Raw genomic sequence first — 5,474 nt, forward strand, 5'->3', positions numbered from 1 at the left:
ATTTGATCAATGATCACAGATATCGTTTTGCGTGTGTGTGTGTACTAGTAATTAGAGAGAGAGAGAGAGAGAGAGAGAGAGAGAGAGAGAGAGAGAGAGAGAGAGAGAGAGAGTGAATTATAAAATATAAAATTACTTTCTTTCCTTTCTAACACTTTATAATATATTTATTAAAAGTGTATATATTTTTTATAATGCTATTATTTTATGGAAAATAAAAATCTCAAAAATAAACAAAGAATATTGCTCATACATTTTGAAATTGAACAAGACGCTTAAAAATAAACATTTGGTAGATAGAGATAGATCAATATCCTTTCTCGGTAGCACTTATGATTGATCCTTGACAAACATTACACCTAAATTCTACCGATTTACTAACGGAAGAGTCAACACAGGGAGGCTTTTCACAGCAAATTCAATTTTTTTATAAGATCATTATTCTTGTCAGAAAATAAATATAATTAATTCAGATTTATAGTCAGAAAATTTAAAAGTAATTTCTCAAATCAAAAAAGTTTATTTAAATTTGATATTAGTAGAAAAAAGATTATTCTATATGATGGTGCAGTAATCTCTCTCATCAAGTTTTGATAACAATAAATCTACAATTCTTTATAAATTTCATGTTCTCATATGCTAAAATCCTTGAAAGTTATAAAGAAGAACTGGTAAGCTCAACCACATACCGCATCCAACAGAGCGAAGTTTGTTAAAATTCACAGACTTCCTCGTTTCGATGTATACGAAAATATCTTCTTTTCTCTAACTATATTTTCCTCTTTAACTTTTTGATTAATTTCGCCAAAACTCGAGGTAGAAATATATAATAGTACAAATTTTAGTAAAAAGAATTAAAATAAGAAGTAAAATAATACAACGTATATATTTCAATGACTTGCAACAATTGGAATTTATTTACAGGAATTTATATGGCTATTAAAATGTTTTACTTTTGATGCTTGAAAAATCCTCTTTATTCTTTTGTTCTCTCTATAAGAATCTGAGAATGGTTGCATCCTCCGTTTTATTTTAATTATTTAATGAAATTTGTGAGACCATTTCCGTGCTTTGATGCTTAACAATCTTAGTTGGTGTTGAAACTTGTGTTGGAACGTTAAGTGGCAATCTAAGATCTGCGGCAAAAATATACAATATAGTTGCCGATCTTAGCGATGATAAACAATGGATGCTAGATATTGTGATAGAAGTATTATTGTAAAAGCTATAAATTTTTTGTTATAATTACTTATTTTATAAATAATAACAAAATATGCTATAAAAAATGTAATATTAAAATTCTAGAATGTTCTTATCATATTGTTACTACATATTTGAGGTTACTACACATTTGAGCCATAAAGAAGATGTAAGACAATAGTGGATTATCTATCAGAAAGAACAATAGGGATAAAAAAAACAGAGTGGAATATATATAATAATATCGTATCTATATATGGCAATAAGAAAAAGATATTTTGCTAGTCATTTCTATTTTTATCGATATTCACTTCGATATTAATTTATAGATAATATAATAAACATTTTAATTTAATAAAATTAATTTCAAAAAATAATAAAAATTATATACTTCTATAATGTGCAAAATAAATAACAAATAATTCAACGTTACTAATATTTGATATTATCTAATAATTTATCGTTAATAATTTTCTTATTATTTGTAAAACGATGTTATATATTCATATGCACTGTATTTTGTTAACTCTTTTACTTACTCTTATACTTATACTCTTATACTTTTACTTACTCTTATACTTGATTAAAGGACAAAATAAAAGATGAAAATAAAGCGTAGAATTCTGCTGTCGATAACAAATGCGGACGACGATATTAGAAAAAGTGTCGGTGCCGTTATCTCATAGAATCACGTTCATCTTGAGATAGAACGAAGCTGCTTTTAATCAACAACGAAAGAGAAATAAATGCAAAGAGAAAGTGTAACAATGAACGTTGTATAAACCAGAAAACAATATATATATCAGCTGTGATTAAAAACAGAATCGTTATTACACTGTTCTTCAAGTATAATGATCAAACTCTTGAGAAATATTCCACCAATGCTTAAAAAATAATATAGTAAGAAAGAAACATTAATAATGCAACTGCTTAAGATATTTGAAACTGAATTTAAAAATTTCTAAATCAATACTGCGTATTTTGATACATGAATACATTTATTGAATACATTTATAATTACTTCCATCTTGCATCTTCTTCGTTGCACGTTATTAATTTTGCGCGACTTTACGCTCTACTTCACTTATAACTCTACGTTGCTATACTCGAACGTACGAAGATTCGCAAATCCAGTTGTCTCACGGGATACACTTCTTTCGTGTTCTATTCTTTCGTGGCAACAATAGCGAATGGTAACGAATCATACGTAAATCCACGGTAAAATTATGGAAATGAATAGCGGAGCATATTTCCATACAAATTGGTCCCCACAATCCTCAACTAGATTGTTCTATTTTTTTCTGCAACATGACGCCAGACATCGTAACACGTCATTTGTCAGAATGATTCAATGATAAAAAAATTATGGCATGACATTTGACATATAATAGCATAGTGATTTCCGTAAAACTGCAAAAAACAGCAGATTACCATATTTTGTTGAAAATTGCAAGTGACATCAAACCGTAATGAAAGAACCGATGATAGCCCAAGTAGACGTTTATTTACTTACAAGTTTGTGCAACTGTAATTAAATGGCGCAGAAGCCACAGAAACCGGTAACTCAATCGTCTTAAATTTCCGCGATCTTTATTGCTATATTGCTAGAATGACGAAGAAACTTGGATATTTTCGAATTAATGCAGATCAGGTGGATTGGTGCGGTAAGACAAGTCGAACAAGTATTATATATCGACCATCTACGCTGCCTCAGCGGGCGTATAAAGGCGGATTAGGAGAGGCAATGTATTCCCTAATCGATGTAGATAAAAGCACATACGCGTTCGTCTTCGTATTCAATTTATTCAAGTTTTTCCATCTTGATCACAAATATTGCATAACAGTAAACTGAAATGGCCATGAAAAGGAAAATAATAAGCACATATATGTATCAAATAGCATTTTACAATATATATATATGTTGAACTAATATGTATTTTTCAACAAAACAATATTTAGCTATTCAGAATCATTATATAAGATATTATTTCATTTCAATTGCAACACAAATTATTATTCATAAAATTCATAAAAACAAAAATATGATTTTTTTACAATACACGCGTATTTAAATTCTTTCAAAGTAAAATTTTAAAAACAGTAACAAAATTTTTGGTATTTTATTAACATGAAACTTTATAGTTTATATAAATTATTAAATTCTCTCTCTCTCTCTCTCTCTCTCCCTCCCCTTCCTCCCTCCCTCCCTCCCTCTCTCTCTCTCTCTCTCTCTCTCTCTCTCTCTCTCTCTCTCTCCATATTGAAAAATGGAAAATTTATTTACTTTTGACATAGAAAATAGATAATATTGATATTCATTAATAGATCAAGAACAATGTTCTTCATTATTTGTTTTGGTTGGATGTTGCAAAGCCACATATTTCTCTTTTATCAATCTAGAACCCTCTCTAGCGCTCGATAAAAGTATCCCAAACCAGGCCAGGTATTACTACTACTGGCTACAATTATCAGCCGGAACATGCCGTTAACGAGGAAAGCCTTTCAAAGGCAACATAGAGTTTCGATTAAACTTTGTAGGCGCTCCCACAAAAGAAAGATATGTATATATTTTTCTCGATACGCTAAGAAACTTATTTATTGTTTCATTTCAATGAAAGAGTTGTTTGAAAAATCCTCCTTCTAACTTTTCATCTACAACAAATTTCTAATTTTTTTGGCATCTTTTTATCTTATAATATTATAGATATTTTTACGTAATATAAAATAAATCGATGATAACTTTATATAAATAAAAAAAAATTATTTGTATATAAATATAAACTTTATATAAATAAAAAAAAATTATTTGTACTTAAATATTTGATATTATTAAATCTTGATATTATTTATTAAATGTGTACTTCTACGTACAGACTAATTGATAATTTAATTTTCACATTGCAAATTTTTTAATTTTATCAAAAGATTAAAAACAGATGCAATAAAATTTTCTAATATACTTCATTCCTTATTGTGTCATTTGGTGGACGAACAAATGAGATTGCTCTTTCAGCGACGCGGGAACGTGCAACATAAAGTCGGTCGTAGTTGCAGTTTATGTGACACGTTTAACTGCAAGCTCTTGCAAAAGTATCATTTCATATCACATATACTTGTAATATTTTATCGAGATGGAGAAGAAATATTGGATTAGGTTGAGAAAATTTCGTTTTTGAGAAAATAAATAAAAATTCGAAAATTCTTTATAAAATATGTGATTAAAATAAAAATGTCAAATATAAAATACATTATGTTTTATAGTTTGTCAGAACATTAACGGATTAAATCAATTTTCGTTCGTAAATATTTGTATTACATGGCTAATCTCAAGTTTAGAATCTAAACCAAAGATGGACGCGTGTCTTCTTGCAAAGTATGTGTAATCTGGATTTCTACTAAGCCGAGAATCGTGATGCATATTGTTTATTCAACGTATATCCTACGTATATATAAGCTCACTCTCTATTTCATTCCTTAGGATAGAATTAGAAATGTTCTAATCTTTAATAAACACACATTTAATTTATGATATATAATTTATGACATATTATGAAAATACGAAATGTAAACAAGAAAATGTAATCTTAAACCTTTAATTACGTAAACATCGTATACACGTTAATAATATCGTGCAAAGGTGCAAGTTACTTTAAATCTTAATCGGATTTCTTAATTGCAAAGAGATTCATAGCTCAAAAGTAATGTAGAAAGAACCAAGGAGACTTTCATCTCGATTAAAATGAGACTCAAAGTGATTTAGCTATGTAATTGCAACCGACTCGTTAGCATTGGTTGATGCGGGGTCCCGCGTACAGATCCCTTTCAGCTGAACGGTGCAGTGGAATGCATCGAAATTAGAGAACCGCATCGTCCGCAGGCAATAGATAGTAGCGCATAGTTGTGGATCCACATGAACACCGTTCAAATCAAATTACAAATACCGTATGAAATCGCATTAGAAATAACGATGCAACAAAGATTATCTATTTTATCAAAGCGAACACGGTGCATAGCCGTACCAAGTTGATCATTTAATTATTAAAACTGATAATAATGAAGAAACAGAGAAGTAATCCTCTTCAATTTTAAAGACGAACTTTTAATATGTTGTAATTTAAATATAAAAGACGTATTTTTTTTATACATACGCACTTTTAGAGCGTGAAACATCCAATCAATTAGTTTCTCTTGAAACGAATATCGTCAAAATTATAAAAGATGAAAAAAGTTTTTTTTTAATAAAAATTTAATAATTTTAAAATTACTTTATAATA

The sequence above is a fragment of the Atta colombica genome, unplaced genomic scaffold, assembly GCF_001594045.1.
Source record: "Atta colombica isolate Treedump-2 unplaced genomic scaffold, Acol1.0 scaffold35, whole genome shotgun sequence".
Classification (NCBI taxonomy): Eukaryota; Metazoa; Arthropoda; class Insecta; order Hymenoptera; family Formicidae; genus Atta; species Atta colombica.